Source organism: Spermophilus citellus (genome assembly GCF_964194105.1).
Source record: "Spermophilus citellus genome assembly, chromosome: 17".
NCBI classification, from domain to species: domain Eukaryota; kingdom Metazoa; phylum Chordata; class Mammalia; order Rodentia; family Sciuridae; genus Spermophilus; species Spermophilus citellus.
In genome coordinates this window covers 43,109,100-43,134,134 of record NC_138199.1, presented here as the reverse complement: position 1 = coordinate 43,134,134, position 25,035 = coordinate 43,109,100, and the positions used below count along the sequence as shown (strand labels likewise).

The window sequence follows — 25,035 nt, the reverse complement described above, 5'->3', positions numbered from 1 at the left end:
CCGATCGAAAGCAACACAATTACTCTCTGCGACTCGAGGGCAATTGTGAACACTTGCAGCCTGCCTTCTTGTTCAATACCATCTTGGAGTGTCTCTGAGAGGGTTGGAAAGGCATCTTGGGCAGAGGATGATCTCTCGGTGGTTGGCTCTGTTGCTGGGATGGGATGGTCTGTCTTGCCTTTCTCTGGGAGGGAGGAGAGGCATTTTTTTTTTTTTTTAATTTAAACAGTCATGCAGAGACTTGAATCTGGGCAGAGGTGACATCTGGCCTCTTTCAGGTTCAAGCCAATTTGTAGGAGGATAATGGAGAGGGTGGTTAGGTATGCCGGGTTGTTTGGAGCATCCTCTGGGAGAAGACCCAAGGGGAAGGTGCTGTCAGATGTTCCCTGCCAGTTTGCTCAGCGTGTGGAGGTAATAATTTTGAGACAGTTGGGGAAGGTCAGAGGTTCCTGTCCTTAGAGTTTCATCAAAGAGCTAAGTGGTGCCCAAAGGGGATGAATAATTCTTCCAGAATTCTGAGTCCTCTAAGTTTTCTGCTCTGCCTTCCTCTCCTTAAAATAGGCAGCTGGCTGTGGGATGCCTCCAACCCTCGCTTCAGGTACAACTAAAGGGAAACACTAAACAGACCCTTGCTGTCTTTGCAGCCAGCGAGGGAGTCCTGCAGGGAGGCAGAGGACAGAGGCCTGGGAGCAAGGGCTTTGGCAGCTGTCTGAGCCATCTAGCTGTTTCCTAGGGATGGAAATAGACATGAAAGCCTCCCCTGGCCTCCTGCCATGCCACCCCAACCTATCATCTGGGTCTGCTTGTCCTTACTCCCTTGAGCCCCTCCGCCTCTGTTAAGGAAGGTGTAGTACCTGGGCTGTCCTAGGGGGCCATGGATTTGGGGCCTGGAGGGCTCTAGCAACTTCCACTGGATTCTGAGTACCCCGGGCCCTGTATATGTGGGTTGGTTAGATGGGCTGGGAAGAGTGACAAGGGGTCTCTTCTTCAAGCTTCTGAGGCTGCTGTGTTCTTGTCTCTCACTACTGTGCACTGCCAGATAGGGACGGTACTTACAAACATTTTGGGAGCCACCATTTTGCCCCGCTTGGCAAGGTGACTCTGAACATGAGATCAACATTTAGAGAAGAGGAAAAGATCCCAGGAAGCCCCCGCCCCAGCCTGTGCCATCCCAGCACTCTAGCATTCCGTGTAAATGTTAGTTCTGGAAATACCCCGGGCTCTCTGGAGACAGCTCTGTTACACCAGAGCGCATACTGAGCCTTCTTCTGGATGGGGCCAGAGAGTTCCCCATGGGGAAGAGGCCAGGAGGCAGACTGTCTGTCTTCTGGCTTGCCTCTGCTCACCTGGGAGCCTGCTCACCTAAGGAGCCATTGCATTTGTGCTGACAAGGTGCCAGGGGAGGGGTGAGTTGGGAAGGGAGGTGTGGTCTGATGGGGGAGGGCTGAGCTCCTCAGTATTCTTTTTTCCAGTCTTGGGAAATCCTCCAAAGGAAACCTTTGTGTTGGGCTGAGCCGCTTGCCTTGTGTTTTGGAGTGAAGCCCTGTGAGGGTAGGGGCAGGTCTGTTCCCAGCTCTGTCCCCAGCGTGAGGCAGAGAGCTGCTGATCCCAGGGAATGGGGCACATGGTGTTGCCCCGAAGCCCACTGCTTTGACCCCAAGGACAGAAGGCAGGTGTCCCTTGTCTACTCGGGTGTTCCTTGCATTTTTGGTCAGAATTTGGCCCTCAGAGTCTTGATTAGAAGAACCTGAATGGAAAAATTTATTCCTGTTGCAGGAAAGGGCAAGAAAAATATTTGTTCCCATCATCAAAGTGGAAATTTAAGTCAATGACAATGGAAACTATTTCTGGCCATTCTCAGACTAGAGAGAGGAGGGAGTGGGTTGATTCAAACAGGGCAGAAGAATTCAGACACTGTAAATTTTAGGGGTGAAATAACGGCATAGAAATAAAAACTCTCCAAGGAAACATAAACCAACCTTTAATCAAACATAAACAACAAACCATGTACGTTCCCTTGCCGAGCTGGTGGCTCCACCTCGGGCTGTTGGGTTTGGGATTGGCTGTTGGAGCGAGTGCTGCGGCTACAGGACTTTGCTGTCCAGGGAGGATCTCTGGGGTGGTAGCTCAGCAGAGAAGCGCTTAGGCCCTGGGTTTCATCCCCAGCACCACCTGTAAAAGTGCTGTGTGCAGAACAAGTCTGGGGAGCCCTCGTCCCCAGTCTGTGCCTCCCCTTCTCTGCCTTCCCACTGTGTTCCATCCAGAAAACCCCGTTGTGGTGGTTGCAGGTCTCTGGATGATTCTGACACCTGGAGGGCTCCCAGGTAAAAACAGAGGCCCCCGTGAGTTTTGTGTTGTGTTGATTGTGAAAACTCAGCTGATGAGTGGAATAATACAGCGTAGGTGTATGTGTACGGAAGATGTAAGATGGGCCTTGGGTTCGCAATGAGTGACCCTGGATGACGGGCACTCGGGGTTCATTGCAGTAATCTCTTTACTTTTGTGAAAGCTTGCAAATGCCCATAATTCGAAGTTGGAAAATTAAAAAAAAAGCAGGTGACCCCAAGATTTTCCCCTCAGCATCACCTCCTTGTGTCAGATGTAGGTCTGCTCCCTCGTCCGATCTCCACGCACGGATTCTGCAGAGCTCCAGGTCCTGAATCCTGTAGGAAAGTGGAAGAGAAAAACGTGGGAGGGACTCTTTTCGGTTTTGAGTGCGACTGTTGCTTTTCCCATGGACTTCTGGGATACATGCCTGGGAGGCAGTTTGGGTTTTCCCTGCTCCTAAGTGTGGCTGAGCTCAGTGACTGTCTGGGGACACGCAGAGGCCAGCTGTACACTTGGAGGAGGCGCCCTAAGACCCAAGTTCACCATGCCAGCGGAGACCTTCTCTGCCATCCCTGCCACCTTTCCTGCTTACGACAGGTGTCCCCGCTCCCAGAATGGTTGTGCTGTCCAGCTGTGTAGAGGGACAGTGTCTTAAGCTAGTGTTCTGGGCGTCTCTGGGAGGACTTCTCCCTAGTCATCAGGACAGGTGGAGCCTGGGACACATGAGCCATCTGCTCATCGGGGTCCAAAGAGACCTTTTGGGTGGCTATTTGCAGAAGCGCTTGCTAATGGGGAAGGGCTGGTGGGTCTTGAGTTCTTGCGGAATCTGTCATTTCCTTGCTGCTCTCATTGGTTGTGTTTATGAGGAGCTCTCTTCCCATGGGTTCTTGTGGGATGGTTTTTTTTTTTTTTTTTTTTTTTTTTTTTTTTGTGATGGCTCAATTCACCAGGTAATTATTTCTGAGCCGTTATGATCAGGATATTGTTAGATGATGATAGGGAGGGGAATAGGCCATCCCTGTCCCTAAGGAGCAGGAGATTTTGTGGGAAGAGTCTGAGGCCTGGCAGCTGGGGTGGCTGGTGGGGGTCTTTGAGTTGCTAAATGGTTCTGCTGGTCATGTGCTGCCCCCGTCAGTGACAGTCCCCTCTGTCCCCTGGCAGTCCAGCTGTGCATTTGTCTACATGTCCTTAGCCCTTGGCTCTTCTTGGAGGAACTGGCAGGTGACATGGCTGAAGCTGCTGCCACAGTCTTCCAAGTGGACACTTCTCCTGGCCCTTGGGCACTGGCGCTGACTTGCCACCTAAAATAAAGCTAGTGTTCTGTTGCAGTTTGTCAGTTTTTTTTTTTTTTTCCTGGTCTTTGTTTTTCTGTGGTGTGGGGATAGAACCCAGGGCCTTGGACACGTAAAGCAATCACTCTACCATGAGCTACATCCCGAACCCCAATCACTTCAGAAAAGATGGTTGTAGAGCCTCCTCATGAACTGGGGAGTCCAACTCCATTCCAGCGTGGACCTCCTCCTCCTCCTCCTCCTTTGGTTTCTGCCAGGCACCCTCCTTGGCCCTGTGTCTGTTCTCGTGCTGGTAAAATAATCACTTTGTCTTTCGATGCACCAGACCTCTCGAAAAGACTCCTAGAAGAGGGGCCGCACGCCCTGGGCTGCGTTGGCATGGTGGCTGCCGCTCAGTTCTTACCTCCTTGGCTGCCTACATTGGCATCACCATCTTCTTTTTCCTGGCCACTGGACTAGTTTCCCACCTGGACATCTCTTCCCTTCTGTCAACCCCCAGGGTGTTGTTGTGGGGCTTTTGTTTTGTTTTGTTTGTAAGTCACTTGGCTGAGGCCTGGCAGCTGGGGTGGTTTCTGACCTGCACTGTCTTGATTTGTTTTGGTTTTCGGTCCTGGGGATTGAACCTAGGGGCCCTTCAGCCCTGAGTCCTTTTTATTTTTTAGTTTAAGACAGAGTCTCACTAAGTTGCCAAGGTTGGCCTCAGACTTCTGATCCTCCCGCCTCAGCCTTCTGAGTCACTGGAATTGCAGGTGTGTGTTCCTGAGCCCGTCTCCCCAGCTATCTTGAGGCTCTCTAGTGTTTCTTGATCCCATTCAGTGTGCCTATGCATGGATTTTGCTGAAGAAATACCCACACGTTTGATCACAGGTGCTAATCCAGGCCCTGGGGTAGAGGTGGGGGATAGGCACTGTATAGTACACTCACCTGTTACCTGTGTGAAGTCAGAAACCTTTAAACCCAAGCCTGTTTGGTCGGAGGACTTTGGATAAGGATGCTGGAGGGCTTTTGCTCACGTTGGCTTCTCCCCTCTGGACAGGGAAGGCCTTGGACTCCGACCTAGGCAATATTTTTATGTTTCCTTAGAGTCTTCGAGAGTAACTGGCACCGTGAGAATAAATACATAGAGTTTGCTGGCTGCGTGGATTTCAATAGCTGACATTCATCATCATTTATTAAGTGCTCTCTGGGTGCCAGGCTCCGTTCCGAACGCTTTTCTTTTCGTTCATTTTATCTTTACAACAGTCCTGTAAAAAAATGTAGATGATGTAAAATGTAGATGATGGAAAATTCAAGATGACTGTCGGCTTAAGTCACTTTCCCAGGGTCACCTGGCTGGGAAGTAGCGAGGTGAGATTTGAATTCTCGAAGCCCGAGGTTTCACCACCAGCTGTCTTGGAGTAGGAATGAGGATGTGGAAGTGAAGTTGAGAGAGGTTGTGGAAGCATTTGGAGGAACTCTGCCTTGCCCCAGGTGCTGTTGTGTGTCGTTGTGGAGTTGGTATAGTACCACTCGTCTGAGAGTGATTTTGGTAAAGTGATAAAATGATTGGATGTGGGAGTTAAAAGGAAAAAATTGAGTGTTTTCTGGAGTGCCAAATGGAACTCAGTACTTAATAGAAATGGACCATCCAATAGACATTCTCACTGTCCTCATGATCATCTTGCCTGCTGTCTACGATGATGTCAAACCTGTGGCCCCGAGGGGTACAGTCACTTGCCCGAGGTCACACAGCCAGTGTATATTGCAGGGACTTGAGTCGGATACTCCTCCATGTGAGGAGAAGAGTCTCTTGCTCCAGAGAGCCTTCTGGAATGAGGGCAGGGTTGTTCTGTGGTTGTCAGCCCATAACTAGGGAAACTTGATCTTTACTTGGTTGGTGAGCTCGCCGGCTGACCACCTGACTGGTGATTTGCTGCCCGACACCACAAGTGTTGTATTCAGCATGGGCCTTCTCCTGGGCAGCAAAGGTATGCCATGTGGGGAGCCCCATCCTTTGTTCCTCCTCTCTGAGCTTCTGGTAGACAAACTGAGGTTTCATTGTGTCTGTTTCGACATTGGAGTGGTGGCTGCTTTTATAATCTTGTCACAAAAACTGAGCCACTCTGAGATGCCCCTGAGGTCATTGGTTAGTGGGATTGTGTGGCGGGGAGGTGGCCTGCATTTGAGTAGGGCCCAGTGCACAGGGGGACAGGTGCAGGTGTGTGTGCCCTTGACTGCTTATGTGTCTGAGGGTCCCTGGCCGGGCCGTACACCCCTTGAAGTTGAGAGTTCTTCCATCTCTGTCTGGGATCTGCCTTTCCAGGGTCAGGTGTCTCTTCTTTGCCCCTCAGAACTCAGTATGTACAAGGCTGCTGCTCTGGAGGGGCAGGGGACATTTTCCCTTTTTTATTAATTTAATTGTTTTCCTCAGTAGGTTTATGTTCCAAAAGCAAAAAACATTGATCTCAAAAGTAATGCAACTAGCTGGATGTGGTGGCTCGGGAGGCTGAGGCAGGAGGATTGAAAGTTCAAAGCCAGCCTCAGCAATGGTGAGGCACTAAGCATCTCAGTGAGACCCTGTCTCTAAATAAAATATAAAATAGAGCTGGGGATGTGGCTCAGTGGTTGAGTGCCCCTGAGTTCAATGCCCAGTATCCCCCCCAACAACCAAAAAAAAAAAAAAAAAAAAAAAAAAAAAACTAATACAACAGCAGTATTGACTCCTTTCTATCATGCATCCATCCATCCATCCATCCAGCACAACTAGCAAGTTTTCTCTCCTAGGCTTTCCAGTGCATATCTAGATACAACTTTGCATATTTCTGTTTCAAAAATTAGAACACAGGGGGTGCTGTGGTGCACACCTGTAATCCCAGCAGCTCTGGAGGCTGAGGCAGGAGGATTGTGAGTTTAAAGCTAGCCTTAGCAATTTATCAGAGCCCTAAGCAACTCAGTGAGACCCTGTCTCTAAATAAAATACAAAAAAGGGCTGGAGATGTGGCTCGGTGGTTAAGAACCCCCTGAGTTTAATCCCTGGTATCAGAAAAAAAAAATTAGAACACGTTATACATTGATATCGTATCACAAAATTAGGGGCTGTTATAAAAAACACAGCTTTCTAGCTTACCCCCAGCATGGTGTTCAAGGGGGTACACTCCACACACACCCAGCACCAGTGTTTCCAGTTGGGGCAGAATGCTCCCTTGTGTGGATGGAACCTCATTTACCTAATCCTCTGTGGTTGGGCTGCTGGGTGGCTCAGCTCTGCCTATACAAACAGCAGTGGCAGTAAATAGCCTTTTTTTGAGGCCCTTTTTTGAGGCCATACAGGGCAAGTGCTGTACCACTGAGCCATATCCCTGGCCCAGTGAACATCCATGGATGACCTAAAAAACAGAAAACCCCACTTGTTTGGTCATTTTGCCTGTAAAGACAGTTCTCAATATGGAATTGCTGGATTAAAATTTCTGTGTTTGGTTTTTGCAGAGGGAGAGGGACAGGAAGGGGGGGCTTTTATACATTTTTTTTTTTCCAGATTATGTGGCGGGACTTTAGTTGTTTTGTGGATTCTTCCATTGTTAGACTTGGGGGTCCCCCTGGTCTCACTATAAACACATTGTAATTAAAATTCTCGTGAACAATTAAGAAAGGAGATTTCTTGTAGGGCTGCTGGGGAGAAAAGTCCTCAGCTGGGTGTGCCCAGAGATGGTGCCATGGGTGGCATTCCAGTGACAAGACACCTAGACACCCGCGACAGGGCTACTTGGCCTCCCAAGAACGTGTTCCAGGCCTATTTGAATTTCTCTCTGCAAAACAGCTCTACATTTTGCAGAAATAGGATTATTAGAGGAGGTTTTCAGCACCTCCAGCTACATTTGGAACAAGGCATATTTCGTTTGGCTTGGTTGTAAAAGACAAGCAAATAATCTTTTTTTTTTTTTTTTTTTTAAGAAAAGGTAAACGGCAATATTTTTGCATTCCCAAGAGCGTGCTCTGTCCTTTAAACTCAGAGTGTTCAACAGTAAATTATTTGATTCCTTCTAACAATACCCCTGTGTGGGAGGCATGTATAAACTTCCATCAAGGGCAAGCAACATGGCAAACCCAAACTCAGAGATGTGTAATTTCTCACCCATCTGGGTGGGCCACAGCCCATCCTGGGGTTTTACTGGGGGATGGGGGAGATCACCGAGGGTGTAAAGGCTTATTTTTTTCCTCAAAGGCTTATTTACACGAGTTAGTGAACACGGGTCCGTCCAGCTGCCTTCTCCCGAGTGCCCTGTGCAGAGCCAGCATGCCCAGTGAATGGCCCTCCCTGGTAGGGCCGCTGGAAGTGTAATCAAATCAGAACCCTCATTTTCTGACTTACGTAATTTTGCAGAACGGACACAGAGGCTCCTGGGAAAAACGGTCTGTCCTCCTGTTAATTTTAAGGTCCATTTATAAAATTATAAGCTGTGTTGAACAGATGAATACAAAATGGAACATGCCTATTAAAGTTCTTTTTTTTTTTTTTTTTTGGTCCGATAACCTTATTTAACCTTTCTGTGTCTCAGAGGTTGGTGGCCTTTGCCTATGGCGCCTTCATGGAAACAGTGCTAAATATAGCTCCTGTTTGTTGTTGAATAATGACTCCGGAGGGTGGATGGTAGGGTTTCCAACTTCTTTCAGTCAACAAACTGGACAGGAGGAGTCCAGTCCAGAGGGGACCCATGGGGGCTGTGCATTCGGGTGGCTGCTGCCATTTAGCGTGGCTCTGGGTTCAGTGGGCGTTAAACACAGAGTGCCTGTCGCTCTCGGCTGCCCTGGTCCTCCCCACGTTGACCCCGACAGCCTCTGACTAATTGCTAACTTGTAAACAGGTAAAGGATACCTGGGCGATTCAGGTCCAGTTAGGACTTCTGTCTCTCGGGTGCTGCTTTCCTCAGGCCTTGCAGTGTTTGAGGGGCTGGACACTTTCCAAAAACACACTCGCGTCTCATTCTGTCCATTTCAAGATCATCCTAGTGTGGTGTGACAGAAGGAACATGGCCTGGGGATCAAGTTTCTAGCGCATGTGACCTTGAGCAAGGCTTTGATCTCTGTTTCTGGTAAAATGAGGGATCGGAGTGTATTCCATGCCTTGCCCAGAGAGTATTGTTCTGTTGGGTTCCAAAGCAGTTTAAACTGCACAATGAAATACTTTTCTCTTTCTTTTTTTTTTCTCTTAGTATTAGCACTATTTAACTTAGGACCTCATGGATTTTAAGTAAGCTCCCTACCTCTGAGCTCTATCTCCAGCCATTTTCTTTTTTTTAAATTTTGAGACAGGGTCTTGCTAGGTGGTGGAGGCAGGCCTCCAACTTGCCATCCTCCTGCCACAGCCTCCTCCATCAAATCTGGCAATGATGAAACCTTTTGCAGTGACCCAGGACTGGCTGTGTGGTCTTCTTGTGTGTCTCCACGTTGTTACTTGATGTAGTTACGGGCACGAGCAGACCACTTCTTTGAGGCCTCAGAAAGGGAAGGTGCAGGCTGAGGGGGAACTTGGGCTCCTAGTAGCTTCTTTCAAAGCCGAGTAAGTGCAGTAGAGTTGAGATGTCAGGAAAGAGGAGCCTGTGAGCTGAGTGGGCAGTGCTGACTGAGCCCTGTCGGTGCTGAGCAGTGGCTCTCTTCCTGCCACCTCCAGGTGAGTCCTGAATGCTCCTAGAGAGCCCTGGAAGGGTATCCTGGGAGATGTGGGAGCGACTAGGGCACAGTGGTGGGCAGCCCCTCTTCGTCCTCACCGCTTGATGTCCTGGGTTTCTCAGGTGTGCCCTTGGGCTGTGAAGGCCTCTGGGCTACCCAGGGATCTGTCTCTTAGAGAGAACCAGGTTTTTGTCATTTTGTCCATTTGGTAACTTTGTACCAGTAGAACAGCATCTCACTGGAAGGCTAGTTCCTGGGCAGTATTAGCTAGCTCTTTATGGAATTGCGTTCTCTGGAGTTGCTTTTCATGTTACATTTTAATTTTAAAATTGTACTCAGAACATGTCAGCAGGGACATTTGTCCACCACTTCTCTGTATTCTTAATACTCAATGAGAAAATTCTGTGGAAAGTCAGTAATGGAGAATGTCTGGTTCTCTCTGGAACTGAAAGGTTCTCTCTTTTGATAAAGAGATATTTTTAGTCGATCAAATTGGCCTTTTTACTTGGGCTGCTAGGAAGCACGGAGTCCAGTGTGGAGAGGCGTCACAATTCCGCCTGGTGTTATTATTGTTATGTGTATTATATCCCTTCTCCCCCAACATGATTTTTAAAATTTTACTGTTGGTTTTATACCACTTGTTGGTTATCTCAGAATCTTTGCAAAATATGGGTTAAGAACTTTTTAAAAACAAATTCACAACAAATAGAAGGGGGAAGTTTTAAGAAAACTTTAGAATGGAAAAACTTTGAGAGTGAGAGACTAACTAATTAGCATAATATTTAAGGGTTCGGATCCCGGAGCCAGGCTCCCAAAGCTGACATCCTGGTTCTGTTTATTGGCTGTGTGATCTGGGCAAGTTATTTAACCTCTCTGTTACTCAGTCTCCACATCTGTAAAACAGGGATATCGCCTATCCTTTAAGAGTCGCTGTGGGGATTAGATGAATTGGTAGGACCTGAAGAAGTGCATCCGGCTCATAGAAAGTCTGTGGGTTTTACTTGTTTCTAGCAAATTGCTTTCTGGCATTACCTATTCCATGCCTCTGGAAATCTCTCAGAGCTGTTTAGCTCTTCTCTCCCATTCTTCCAACTCTGGCTTCTTTACAGACTAATTCTTGATCTGCCAGGACAAGTTTTTTTTCTTTTTTCTTTTTTTTTGGTATAATTAGCCAAGGTGTGGTTTGTACCAAGATTTTTTTTTTTTTTTAAACGAGAAACAACAACAACAAAAAATTTACCCTCTTGGTTTGGCATACCCTCCCAGAAGATCCAGGAATGGATGGATTACTTTCTGTGATTTCACCCTGTGGCTTGCCCAGCCCAAATGACCCAGACGGTGTGGTGGTGGGGCCTTCACCCTGATCTGTCACCTTGGGAGGCCACTTTGTTCCTCCTTGCCTTGGTTTCCCTACAGTGCCACAGGGGTCTGCTCCACCCTGTTGTTACCTCCAGGGACTCCAGGATACCACACTTCCCCCATGTGGATGGAGGGCTAGGCCTTGGCTCTGCTTTCAAGTTGGCATTAAGATAACCAAAGCGTGAGTAGGTTCAGAAAGTTTGAAGGTACCCTCGTTTGTTTTCTGGTACCAAGGATTGAACCCCGGGGGCTTAACCACTGACCCACACCCCCAGCACCCCTTTCCCACCTTTTTAAAAATGTTTTATTTTGAAACAGGATCTTGCTGAGTGGCTTAGGGCCTCATTAAATGTCTGAGGCTGGCTTTGAACTTGGGATCCTCCTGCCTCAGCCTCCCGAGTCACTGGGATTGTAGGCGTGCACTCAGCCTCTTCCCTGCTCTTTGATGGTGGCAAAATACTGATAAAATTGGAGGGTTGACCAGCAGCCCATTGGGCCCCCTGCCCTCTCGGTAGGTGGTGGTTAAAAGTGCCAGGCCTTGCAGCTTCCCTGGAGGGCTGTTGTGGTGGCCGCCCTCGGTGGATGTGCAGAGGGGCTTGGTGCTAGGAACCAGTGGGGGCCAGGCAAGGCAGCTGGGCAACTCAGGCCTTAGAAAGCAACACTCCTCAGGATCTGGTTAAAATGCTTCCTCCAGTGGACGGAGCCGGGACAGAGCAGGGTTTGGGAAAGAAACAGGCCACTGTGGTAGGAAACCCCGAGCTATGAACTGAGTGGTAATTAAAGCAGAAAGACTTGGGCAAGTGATTTTTTTTTAAGAGTGCCCTCTAGTTATCCTTTGTTCTTGGTAGTTAATTTAAAATAAGCATAGCCTTTGTCTTCTAGCTGGCCGCCTTGCCAGATTGGGTATATTTGTTTTCACGACTATTCTTCTGCATCACACAGGAATCCGTCAGTGCCAGGACGTTTTCCTCTGGACATATTTTGGCTTTGTTCTTGTCCCCCACCCTCCTCTGCTCTGGTCTGCCTTTTCCTTAAGAACTCAGCAAGTGTCTGTGAATTGCTACCTTTTACTCCAAAGTGGCTAAAGACATGGCTGGGCGAAGTCATTCTAGCAGCAGTGGGACACTCTAGCATCCCAGACCCATACTGCCCTGCTGTCCTCAGGGCTCTGATGGAAGTGGGCAGGCCCACCTCTTCCCGTCACACCAGCCAGCTCGTCACCCAATGAGAGCATCGTCCAGTTTGAAGATGGAAAACTGTGTGTGTGTGTGTGTGTGTGTGTGTGTGTGTGTGTGTGTGTATTTATTTATGGTAGCTTATTTTGAGAAGCAGATTCATATTTTATATTTATCTTACAGTGTCTTATGGTGCAGCATGTGTTTTTGTATTTATCTTATATTTGAGAGACAAATGCATCCTTTTGATTCATCGGTCAAACAAACAAAAGCGTGCCACAGCAGAGTCGAGCAGTTGTGACAGAGCGTGGACAGGGCTCAGAGCCGGATGTTTCCCACCTGGCCCTTCCTCCCAGAAGCCTGCTTCCTCCTGACGCACAGAGTCTGCCCCACGCCAGGCCTTGCTTTAGGCACTGGGGAGGCTACAGGGACAACTTGCGAGTGCTAATGAGGTATATGATAAGGTACACAGAGCAAGGCAGGGGACTGCAGCAGAGTGGGAGGAGTGTTCCAGGCAGTTTGTCAGGTCAAGCCCTTATGCGTGCTGTGCTGCCTGGGGATGGTGCTCCAGGTGGAGGGCAAAGCCCTGGAGGTAGAAGCCTGCTGTGTGTGAAGGTAGGGGCTGAGGTAGGGGCTCGTGGAAGGGGCCATGGTTGGACAGGCAGGGGGGCCAGTCACATCAGATCCTAGTAAAGATGTAGCATCTGTGTAGAAGGGGGTAGAGGTCAAGGATCGCCAAGAGAGGACCTGCATCTTAGAAGGGTCACCTGTTCCTGTGTGGCATCAAGACTGCTGAGGAGCACAGGTGACAGCAAAGAAGAGCTGCAGGCCTTGTCCAGGGACAGGGTGGTGAGGGAGGTATGCGAAGCGGCTGGATTCCTGCTCTGTGCTGAAGGTCGAGGCATGGGATTTGCTGGAGACAGGGTTGTGGAAGTGCAGGGAGGAGAATCAGGAGGAAGTTCAAGGCTTGTGGCCTGAACCACTGGAGGCCTTCTCCTCCCACAGGGGGCTTCTCCCACAGGGGGCTCCAGGAGGATCAGCTTTGGAGGCTTTTGAGACACGGCACCTGAGGGGCCGGGGTGTGGAGTGGGCTTGTCAGCAGGGTGGTTCTGGCTCAGGGTCTCTCACAAGGCTGAGGTCAAGGGGAAGTTGGGGTCGCCGTCATCTGCAGGCTCCCCTGGGGATGGAGGCTCTGCTTCCCAGCTCACCCACAGGGCTGCGGGTTCCTTCCTGTGAGGACCTCTCCAGCGGCTGCCTGCGTGTCCTCTCAGCAGTATAGCGGAACAGCCACGGTTTCTTTCAGCTCTTAGCATTCTCTTCTAGGGTTGGCATTTAGCCTAGATTTCCAGGTGAGGAAACAGGCTCAGAGAGATTGGTTAACTTATCCCAAAGTCACACAGGAGCCAGGGATGCCGCATGGGCACGTCCCTGATAAGCAGATTCCATTCTTGTTTTCTCTCTTTTTTCTTTGCGTTGCTGGGGATGGAGTAAATGCAGGGCCTTGTGCATGCCAGGCCGGGACTCTGCACTGAGCCACGCCTCCAGCCCCGTCCTTGTTCCTTCCTAGGGACCTATGCATTGTTCACAGTTTTCCTACAGCTGTGACCTGGGGTCCGTGCTGGGAATTCCTAGGGTGTAGGTGCCTTTCCCTTCAGCTGTCTGGTGGGGCTCGTGTGTTTATGGCTTAGAAATCACCCCAGGCCGTGGAGGCTCAGTCTTCAGCCTCACTCCTTGCCCTGTGCTCAGGGCTTTCTCCTCAGCCTCTGTCCCACGTACTGGGTGCCTTCAATGCTAGGTCCTCCCCTACGCTGGATCCTCTCGTCTGGAAGGACATTCGCCTCTGTGCTGCAGGCTAGCCATGGGGCTTGGGGACAGCCTTGGTGACAGCCAGGATCCCTGGCAGCTGTTGCTGTTATGTTTACCACCTTGGCAACCAGTGGCTGGCGTTGGCACCGTGGCTGCGTCCTTGGCCAGGAGGTGACTTGGGTCGGGGGCCCCTGCTTCATGTTCCGAGTTGGTTTGTTGCCAAGCTAGAACAGTGGTTCCCTTTCAGAAGTAAAGTTTATTAATATCTTTTTCTAAATTAGAAAAGGAATGCCCAGTTCCTTATTGAAAAATGCAAAAAAAAAAAAATGGATACTTTGATGCCATCACTTTTGTGTATATGTAGAGATGTATAAATATATGTAAATATGTAAATTTAAAAACCAGAGCTGGAAAATAAAACCGAATTGTAATCGTTGGGTGGGGTGTATGTCTGGAGATTCAGCTTCTTCACGTCTTTAATGGTACTCTGTAATGATTTTTGCATGTCCACTAGATGGTTATAACAGCATGATTTTCAATCACTGCATAACATCCTATCATCTTAATGTAAAACGTAGACACACTTTAAATACACCTCGCTGCCAAGGACGAGATGTGTAAGGATTTAATTTCCTTCCACACCAGAGAGCATAGGGCAGAGAGGAAGAGGGATGCATGTTAAAGTTAGCAGGCTCCCCTTTGAGGTCCAGTTTTGCCACTTGGACAAATCATTTAAATTCTGAGCCTCGGTTTCCTTATCTGGGACCTGTGAAGAATACTAGGTACATGATAGTTGTGAGAGTCGATAAGAGAGATACTGTTCTGATATTTCAGAAACTACAAGTTGGGTCATTTTGGTCAAAGGCCCTTGTTTCCTGGCTTCACGTCCGTCTTCTGTATGCTCCGCACTTGCTCTTTGGAGTCCTGGTATTTGCGTGTTTGCCCTGTATGTTGTCCTCAGAAGGCCCTTTAAAGGAAGTTATGTTAAAGTTGGAGAGGTGTCAGGGAGACAGCCTTGTTGGGTTGGATGGCTGTCCCTCTGAGAAGCTGAGGGCCAGGCGTGGTGGAGGAGGAGGCCGGAGCAGGGGCCAGCACTCATGCTGAGGCTGAACTTGACGTGACCAGGGTTTGAGGTATTGTTGGTTCCACAGGGATCAGAGGGACAGAGGCCTTCCCAGGACACAGGAATGGTGGGAAGGGAGTGGGGCTATGGAGAGTCTGTCCTCGCAGGACTTCAGGACCCACAGGCAGTGATTGTGTGCTGTCTGTGTTCTGCAAGGAGGAGCATCCTGCAGCTGCCCGCCATCTTTGATCTTGTGGCAGGGCTTCTCTAGGAGGAAAACCAGGGATCACATGCCCATCTTGAGTTAAGAGAAAGGAGGGGGATGCTGAGTGGTGGCGTGGAAGCAGTTCTGTTTGTTTTGAGACTCTTATCTACCTTACCTGTCTTGTTCAGGTTATTCTCAGTACCCAGAATACTTTTTGACATGTAAGTGCTCAACAAATGAATATTGGGTGCGTGACTTAGGAAAGAAAAATGGCCAAAGAAAAATATGAACAGCTTGATCTGAGGCGAGTGATGCACAAAAGAAAGTTCAGAGCAGGCATTGGGACACCTGCTGGGTTGACACAGGTGTTGGGAAGAGCTGGGTGGAATCTGGGTTCCAGCCCTCACTTCCACCATCCCCCACTGTTGCATTTTGCTCCTCCAGCAAGCAGGGAGGCACACCTACCCTTCCGGGGCTGGGGTAGCCCCAGGGATTGCTGCACAGAGGAGACACACAGTAGCATTTGGCAAATAGGAGCCTATGTGGGAGGCTGAGAAGATGTGCCTCTGGAGTTTGTTGGTGGTGAAATATGGGGTGTGTGGCTCTTGCATGCCCATATTTCTGTTCAGGTGTCTGTGAGAGCATAAATAAAGGATAAGGAACTTGGCAGGGCCCCCATACAGACTGATTGTGCCCCAGTTCCTTGGAGACCCTGAAGGCTGCATAACTCATAGGTGTCTATTCGTGTACTGGGGCAGTGGGCCCCGCCTGTGGGCCTCTCAGTATTACTAGGGCTGAACCTCTCTTCTTCATCCGGGCCCCTGCGAGGGCTTTTCATTGAAGGCTGTGGTGGCAGGGTACATAATTGAGTTGCACCACAAAGCAGATAATGTGGGCTGAGTAGAGGTTGGAGCAGCTCCTAGGGTGACCGCCCTCCTCCGCCCTCCTTCCCTGCCTTCACCTCCAGGGGCTGCCAATGGTGAGAGGGACCCACCCCTGGGCTCCCCTTTGTCTTTATTGTCTCCTCTGCCAGGAGAGTCCTTTATTTTGTTCTTTAATGCAACTGGCCTCTGAAGATCTTTCCAGATCAATTTGGCTTGTCAGGGGTGCCAGGCTTAAGTTTTCAGGCTTCTAAAGAAGAGGAGAGGGGAGGGAGTGGGGTTGGGGATCAGACTGACTTTCTCTTTTTTTTTTTGGCTTTCAGAAGAAAATCACGCATGTTAAAATAAATGATGCAAATATCTGTATTTGATGTATCAAAGAGACAAATAGCATAAATGCAGATTATAGGGTATTTCTTAGATCTGTCCATCACACAAGGTCTCCCAGGAAAGGAAAGCGTCAAGCCAAGCACCAGTGGCCTCGCTTTTGGGGGGCAGCCTCCAGCGGGGTCGGCGTATTTAGGTCATTGTCTCTTGGATTGATTCAGGATTGTCTTAAAAGCCAACTAGTTTTCTCCCTGTCTCATCTTACACGCACACTTAAAAAGTAAGAGCCATTTCCATTTTCTTCTGTTTGATTGACACCGACCAGCCCTCAGCGGCTGTCTGCATGTGCCATTCCTTCCCTCCTTCCGTCTTACCATACCTGCGGGTTCCCTGCGCTCTGTGCCCCCTCCCTTTGCTTCGCCCTGGGTGTTTGGTGCTGATTTGGACCTGCTCTGCTGTTGCGGTGTGTGATGGAGAGGGTGGAGTGGTTTCCCCGCCCCTCCTTGTTCTCTGTCCTGCACTTTACACCCCGCCATGATGCCTGTGGGTCCATTTTTCCCTCCTGAGGATTTTCCCTGCGAGGAAAGGAGGTAGGTGTGAGTGAGCTGCTAGCTTCCGGTGCATAGAGCAGTCAGCAGGGCTGCTTCAGCCCACCGGTGACTCCATTGCCACTTGAGACCTTTGGACCTCGTGACTCCTGGAAACTCTAACAGCTTCCCATGGTCTGTACAGTGTACATTCCGGGCTCCTGGAAAGTGGTTTGCCCAGCTGAAGTTGAGTCCCCAAGGCCACCTGTGCGTGTGTGGTGGTCCTCCAAGTGTCCCTCACCAGATGGGAGTGAAGTTAACCACTTGAAAGTTGTGAGCCTGTCCCAAACGGTGCAGCCCATCCCTAGCCCCAGCTCACCTCCCTTCAAGGGTGGGTCCAGCCCTTCCCAGCTTGTTAACATTGAATGATGGCACCTTAACTCCAGGATGTCTCAGTCAGTCCTCACAACTCCCCTTGGAGAACAGCATGCTTCTTAGCCCGTTTTCCGGGGCTGAAAGAGGCTCCTATTTGTGCAGTTAGTAAGTGTCGGGCCATTATGCAAACCTGTGGAGTCTGCCTCCAGAGCCACCCTACCAGCCACCACAGCGCCGCCTCTGCTACCACGCCGTCGTTGCTAGCACCATCAGAGGGTCACCTCTTGGCCTCTCCATTTTCTCTCCTGCCAAATGGAGGTAGTGTCAACACTGCAGGGCTCTCTGGAGGCCTAGATGAGATGAAATATAGTGGATCAGTCCTGGTACTTAAAGGATCCCAGCAAATGTGTCTTTATTTTCTTGTCCTGGGACAGGGGTGGGACATTTGTGCCCTGACTGGCAGCCCAGATGTAAAGAGGGCAGATCCAGAAAGGGGAAATGCGGGGGGGGGATCCCCTCGTTGTGACTGGGTCATTTCACCCTGTAGTCTTTCCTGCCAGGCTAGCAGTTCTGGGGTTGGGGCGGGCCGAGAGAAACTGCCTCCTGGAGGGGGTGTTTAGTGGGAAGTGTTGTCAGCTGGACACTCGAGTTCTGAGTGGAGTGGAGAGGGCCCGCTTGTCCTTCAGACTGGGGTTGGTGTAAGAGAGGGCGCTGGAGGCTGACCCTCTGCCGAGTGCCAGTGTGTGCCGCCCGTTCTTCGGGGTGCACCTGAGTCCAGCAGCAGGAAGCCCTGTTTCTGGTCGCTGCTCACCTTGGCTGCCCTTCCTTGACTTGAAGCCCTGGATTGGTTGTCCTTGGGGGAGCCTCAGCAGTAATACGGGGTCACTTCTGGCCCTGGACTTGCATTCCTCCCTGAAGTCCCTTCTGACCTGAGTGTGCTCGCTTGGGTGCATTGTGGAGAAACTCAGTGGTGCCCGGGGCAGCGTGACCATCCAAGCCTAGCATGAGGGAGCTGTTGTTTTAGGGCTCCTCACTTCAACTGGGGGGTGGTGGGTGAGGGAAGAAGGTCAAGCAAGACAAAATCTGAAATGAGAGGCAGAAGCAAGGAAGGTGGCTCCAAGTGGTCCCAGCATCACCTGGGAGCCTGTTAGAGATGCAGAGGCTCAGATCTCAGGCAGACCTGAGAGTCAGGTGTGCCTCTCCTCCAGCTCTCCTGGGTGACAGATGTACAGCGAGGACTGAGAAGTGCTGTGTTGTTCCTTGGGAGCTGAGAGAACCCAGATATACCCCACCACATACCCACCTGCATTAAAAAAAAAAAAAAAGAAAAGAAAAGAAAGAAAAGTAATAATGTGTGTGGAGGACTGAAATTTCAAAGTAGTTAAACTCAATGAAAATGAGGAAAAGCCAAACAAAGCATCCCAGTGCCTAAGCCAGAGGTTGAGCTGGATGCTTCCTGGGTTGGTCCTCACAGCACCTCCTGCCTGGGGACCCTTTACCATCCAGGGCTGGTAGGACTTGTGAGTTCCTCCTCCTTCCCCTGCTCTGGTATGTGACGCCAGCAACATCGCTTTTTTTGGAGGGTGTTTGTAGCAAGTGAGAGCTGTGGGTAAATAGCTTTGTTGGCTACTTTTGCTTTTCTTGCTTATATTGTATACTTTAATGTGCTTTTTCTTTTCTTGCTTTATTTTTTTGGATAATGGCAAAATCACCGCTTGTGGGCACCGGCACAGATAATACAAAAAAGCTTTTTGAAAAGAGCTTTATCTGAGCACAAAGTACTTGGAATTGAAGACCCCCAGGGATTTGCCTCTATCGCTCATCTTGCCTTTCTCCTTTCCCTCTTCTTTCTCTCCCCTTTCTTTTCACCCTCTCCCTCTCCCTCCCTGTCCTCTTTCTCTTTTCTTCATTCAAACTTGCAGTGGAACTGGAGTTAGCTACGTATTGCCCTATTTTCAGCTGATTTGCATGTTAGAGAGAGCAGAGTAATTGGTGTTTAACCAGAACAAAAGAGGATCTGTTTTCTAAAAGAAAAATAATTTTTGAAGTAGACCCTATTGCATCCACTGCCTTTGTCTCTCCTCTCATTAGGAATTGAATAGGATGGCCCCGTAATGAGAGCTTGGAGATGCTGCTTGCTCCTGATGCTGTTGGAGCTAATTGGTTTGAATATTATATTTGATGTGGATCTGAGAGATGTTGGCAAAACACCTCCTTGGGACATGGACATCCTGTCCCCACATCGGCAGGGAGATGGGCAGTATGGAAACTTGGTGTATTTCTTAGTTGAATGCACTGAGGGGCCACCTTGAGATTTTGGTCTTTCTCCAAGTCTTCAGGTTGCTCAGCTACTAGGAAGGAAGTCTAGGGTATTTTCAGGAGCCCCAAGGGCCAAGTTCAGTAGAAACTTTGGTGGTTGATGATTGGACTTCTCCCGAAGGAATGCGTAGTCATTAATTTGTGGTATTTTTGTGAGGACTTGAAGTTGAAAATAATTTTTTTTTCCCTTGGTTAGAGGGAGCAGGTCTAAATCTGGACCAGGAAGTTGGTAGAGTATCTCTTGAAAACCTCCAGACTGCCCATTCTTTATTTTATATGCAGAAATTGCTTGTTCCACTCATGCACTTACGCGGTCTTCTTTCTGGGGTTGACTACCAGCTGAGAGTATGAGGAGGGCTTGTGAAGGTGGAGCGAAGTTTTGAAGACCTTTGGGAACGTTTCCCATAACCACAGAACTGTCTTTACAAATTAGAAAGTACAAAACCGCTGTATAAACTTTGAAAAGCAGTAGAGGAAAATGAGTTGTGATCAATCACTCTAAACAGCTGTGGTTAATTTTAGTATATTATCCCGTCTTTGGCCATTGTAATTCTTTTGCTTCCAAATACACACTTTTCGAAATGATCCTAGAATACATTGATGACTTTGGGGATTGTATTTAAGCAAATATTTATCCGACAACACCCAGTTAAAGAGTTCTGTGACCTTGACTCCCTTTTTTGAAGTCATCCACATTTGCCAGAGTTCAGCTATTATCTTGCAAAATCTGATACCCAATAGGAGAGAGAAACAGCCCAGTGATGACTGCCCTCAGAAGATGTGATTTAAATCAGTTTTACTGCCTTTGCATGCTTGTGTGTCACTTTATCTTTCTGCAGAACCTGTGAGGCAGGCAGGAGCTGAGCCATCTGACCCACTTTACAGATGGGGAAATGGAGCAAAGCTTCGAAGGAGCACGTGAGCTCAGCTGAGCCACGTGCTGAGTCAGTGGACGCGGCCTCAGCTTTGTCTACCAAATTGCTGCCTTTCCTCCTCCTTCTTCCTTTTCTGCTCTGTGTTTGGGAATAATTTAAGACTTAGGGAACACCTTAAAGAATAGGTACGTAGAACCCCCATATGTCCTTCACTCGGTTGGTTTCTAAGAATAGTGTTATTCTCCGGCCCAGCTACAGGATACTTAGAAACTTCACGTCGATCTCATTGATACGCATTCCATCAACCCCGAATGTCGTTCGTGGAATTCTTTTTCCCTCCAATGTAGGACATAATAGAGGAGCAGGTGTGACACTTTTTTTTTTTTTTTTTTTGTCTCTTTCGTGTACTCTGGAATGTTTCTATAGCCTCTCTTTGCCTTCCGTGATATTGCCATTTATAAAGAATATATCCACCTCCCCCCACCCCTTTTTTTTTCCATGAGAACATTCTTGTCCAATATTTCCTCATGATTAAATGCAAATGATGCATTCCTGGCCAGAATATGATGTTAAGTGTTTTTCATGTCCTTCTCAGGCTATCACGTCTGGAGGCACTTGATGTCCATCTGCCTCTCTTTGATGACCTGGCCAAGGTGTTGTTTGATTTCTCCACTGTATGGTAATTAGGTTTTCTCTTGCAGCTAATAAGCAGTCTTTGGGTAGACGCTGTAAGATCTGCTCCTTGTCCAAGTTTCCTAGCCTCTGCCTGTTCATCTTGCCTGATCTAGTCTTTTTTTTTCCTGATCTAGTCTTGACTGGTGGTTACAAGGTGATCGTCCCCCTCCTGCACTCTTGCCGTGTCTTCCAGTTGGCAGTCAGCAGTTCTACTGAGAAGGAGCCCTTCCTTCTTTGCCGTTATAGATGTGGACTATTATTTCAGTGACTTATAATCATTACCGTAGTTAATCATTTTGGTGCCTAAATTGGACCAGCGGGAGGCCCTTTATTCTGATTCCTTCCAGCATTTTAAAGTGCTTCTTAACTTTCTGGCATACCACGTTGCTCCAAGTTCCTCTCATGCTTGCTCTGCCCCAGACCTGGAGTTAGTCATTTCTCTAAGGAGCCTGTTTCTTTTAGTGAGGAATGGATTTAGAGGCCAAGATAAATCAGTGTTAGTAGATCATCTTTGCTGGTTGTTACTGGGGTATCTTTGCTTCTAGGCCATTTCAGTGGAGATCTGGGAGACATTTGTATGTAAATGTACACACACACACACACACACACACACACACACACACACAGAAGTCAAGCATCCACATTATTCCTCCAGTCCTGGCTCTTCTGCCAGAGTCCTTTTGTGCCTCCTCAATCTCTGTCTCTGTGAGGGCCCTGTCACCCTCAGCACTTTACTAAGCTTGCACTTTAGCACATCTAAAGCAGGGTCAACATGGTGTGCCCAGGCCACTGTGGAAGACTGACTTGTTGAGTGTTCAGGGCTTGTGCACTTTGCTCATCCATTCAGATCCTGTGAGCATGAACTCCTGGGCTCGCTCTCCCCACGCCCTTCACCGCGGTTTGCTTCCAGCCTCAGGGTTTCCTCCTCTTGCTGTCCCTCTTGTTCATCTAATCTTACTCAGCTTGAGAGAAGTGCTGTGACTTCCCTCCTACCCTATCTCCCCTCCCTGGAGGCAACCAACCTCAGTGTTTTCTAGTTTGTCTTTCTTGCTTTTCTTTCTGTAAAGATAAACAGATATGTGCCTATTTCCTCATTTCCCCTTCTTTCTTGCGCAGGAGGTAGCATAGCACCTGCTCTTGAAGGCATTGCCTTGTGTTTTAAAATGAGCTCATGGCAGGGTTCCATGCAGAGCAAACAGGAAATGCAGCAGTCCTGCCTTGGTGGACTCCCTTTGTTGTGATAGGTGCATCTTTTTGAAATAGAGGAATGGGTGGCCGATGGAGGAGGAGGAGAAAAAGGAAGGTCAAAGATGAGAGATGAAAAATGTTAGGTTCGTACCCCCCAAATGCTGCTTTTTATCAAACTTTTGTGATTTTTTTAACCATATTCTCAAGGGATGTGTTTCAGAATTACTAAATATATTTTTATATTGATTCACTCTATGACCATAAGAACATTTGTTTTAAAGAAGATTTCACATCGCTACTGTAAAGGAGAAACAGCTATTACTTGTGTACGTGCATTTCTTTTTTTCATTTTTAAAATGGGTGCATTATAATTAGTCATAACAGTGGGATTGGTTGTTACATATTTGTGTATGCACATGACATAATTTGGTCAGTTTCATCCCCTACTACTTCCCTTTCCCTCCTGTCGTCCCTCTCTCTGGGTTCCTTCCTCTACTCTATTGGTCTCCCTTGTAGTTTTGTAAGATCCCCTCTGCTTGATTTTTTGGGAGTTGCATAAAAATTGCAACCTTTTGGAATTTAAAAAGTGTAACAGTGAAATAACCCCTTTTAATATTTATTCTTTTTTTTTTTTAAAGAGAGAGTGAGAGAGGAGGGAGGGAGGGAGGGAGAGAGAGAGAGAGGGGTGGGAGAATTCTTTCAATATTTATTTTTTTTTAGTTCTCGGTGGACACAACATCTTTGGTATGTGGTGCTGAGGATCGAACCCGGGCCGCAGGCACACCAGGCGAGCGCGCTACCGCTTGAGCCACATCCCCAGCCCTAATATTTATTCTTTTTTTTTTTTTTTTTTTTTTTAACAAATTTATTGTACTGTCTAAGAACAGGGAAGGGGACTTAGGAGACCACAAATGTATCTGTAAATTCTGTTTCTTTCTTTCTTTTTTTTTTTTAAAAGAGGGAGAGAGAGAGAGAATTTTTTAATATTTATTTTTCAGTTTTCGGCGGACACAACATCTTTGTTGGTATGTGGTGCTGAGGATCGAACCCGGGCCGCACGCATGCCAGGCGAGCGTGCTACCGCTTGAGCCACATCCCCAGCCCTAATATTTATTCTTAACAGGAATTGAAATGTGAAAATAATGCCCATTTTTTTAAAGTATTTCTTAATGAAGACGTAAACTCATTGAATTCATTGATCTCATCCATTGATTTAATATGTGCAATAACCTACGACTGGGCCTCTCAGGGGATTTGAGAAAGCTCTGTCTTACAGAGGAATGAAATAAAACTGTGAATGTGGTAACTGTAGTCCAAACTAGATGAGTTTAAATGCTTTTAAGACCACAAGATATTCTTTGTTGTTATTGTTTGAATCATTGGATAGGACATTTTACAAAGGGTCTTAATTTATACAGTGTTTGAACAGAATATAGAGAGTGGTACCAGGCGTGTGTGTATGGGTGTGCGCGTGTATTTTGAATTTACCTTGGTTATCTTTAAAATGATGCCTTAAGGATTCAGGCCACATCTTAGCCATGCCAGACACATATCAGTAATGTCTCTGCCGTGGAGTTCCCTATAGAAAATTTGCCAGCATCTTACCAAGGCCAGCTTCTCAATGAATAGACAGTGCTCCTGCTCACCATTGTTCCTGGAAATGCGCTGTGACCATCCTGGTCCTTCCCATTGCCTTATTGCCATGGGTAATAAGGATGTGGTGTGTCCTGGACTAAGATTCTAGCAAAAGAGTGGGAATTGGTATACTGAGTACTCTATAGTGTATTATCATCAAAATTTGAATTATGAGACCTAGACTCCAAAATAGCTCTTTAAAAATATCTTAAACATTGTTTTTCAATAATGAATGCAACATTACAGCAGCAATTTTCAAATTCTAAGCAAAGCAAAGGAACACGTCCACCCACCATCTTGCCTGTGGGTCACGTTGCTTTCCAGGCCGTCCCCGTGCGTACAAACCCTTGGTGTAGGCGTTTCTGAAGAGCAGATGTACGCTCTTCCCTTGCTCTTCCCACTTAGCATTGTGCGTGGTGCGGCCCCTGGCTCTTTTATTGGGGTTGTCTGTCTTCATCATCGTGACTAGGGTGTTCAGTGAGGTCAGCACCACAGCTTCCACAGTACCCCTGGAAGCAGAGGGGTAGAATTGGATCTTGGGGTTCCTCCTTTGGCAGAGTGGGTTGTCTCTAGTTTGCCCACAATGCGTGCCCAGTGGAATTAGCTGTGGTTGATGTCATTATCGGTCGTCTTCAGGTGGTCTTAGCGCACTGTCCGGCTCTCAGGATGTTGGCTGAGTGTTCTTTCTTTCTCTCATTCACTGAACCAACACTACCGGCCTTGCCCTCTGCCGGGCCCAGGGCTGACTGTGGGGACGCAGCCGGGAGCAAGATAAGTGCATTTGGTCCCTGCCTTCCTGGGGCTCACGGTTAGGTTCCTCTGTGCTTTGCTGCATGTTCAGCCCTTCTTAGTCTACTCATGGGTGCACGCACTGCAGCCGGTGGGGAAGGTGACATTGCTATAGGAAACACCTAGAATCTGCTCTGCTTTCTTAAATGTGGAGTTCTTCACATGCTTTGGTTCTTTCCTAGTAGCACAAGTTGCTTGCAGCGTATCTCACACCTGCTCCAACATATACCTGTGCCACTGAGTGTGCGGACTGTTAGACCAGGGAGCTGAGATGGGAGTCCCAGAGGTGAGCAGGTAGTGAGGGACAGGTACCTAGGCTGCCCCTGGGACTAGAGACCACTGCTCAGACACCGGAACTCTCAGATTCAGGTTGCTTTTGTAGCCAGGGAAGATGCCCTATGAGGGAGTGGCAGCATTTATAAGGTGGTGTCCCTTTCCTCTCCAAGTCACATCCCCTCTCGGTGTTCTGGATTCTTAGCTTCTGACTGTTTGAATTAGGAAAGGTCTGACATTGTTTCTACTTGTTTGAGTGAACTCTCTGAGGTGCCAGTGTGCTGCCTGCAAGACGCC

General features: G+C 48.2%; 1 protein-coding gene and 1 long non-coding RNA gene across 11 annotated transcripts in view; one reads left to right on the top strand and one right to left on the bottom strand.

The window, feature by feature from the left end:
- MSI2 (musashi RNA binding protein 2) overlaps positions 1 to 25,035 on the top strand; it is a 367,851-nt gene that overhangs the window by 54,986 nt on the left and 287,830 nt on the right. The window lies entirely within an intron of this gene.
- LOC308636411 lies at positions 1,981 to 8,591 on the bottom strand. The gene is made up of 3 exons (XR_014019398.1): positions 8,473 to 8,591; positions 7,969 to 8,019; positions 1,981 to 4,864 (listed from the first exon to the last, which is right to left on the bottom strand). It is a non-coding gene; the product is annotated as an uncharacterized lncRNA (long non-coding RNA).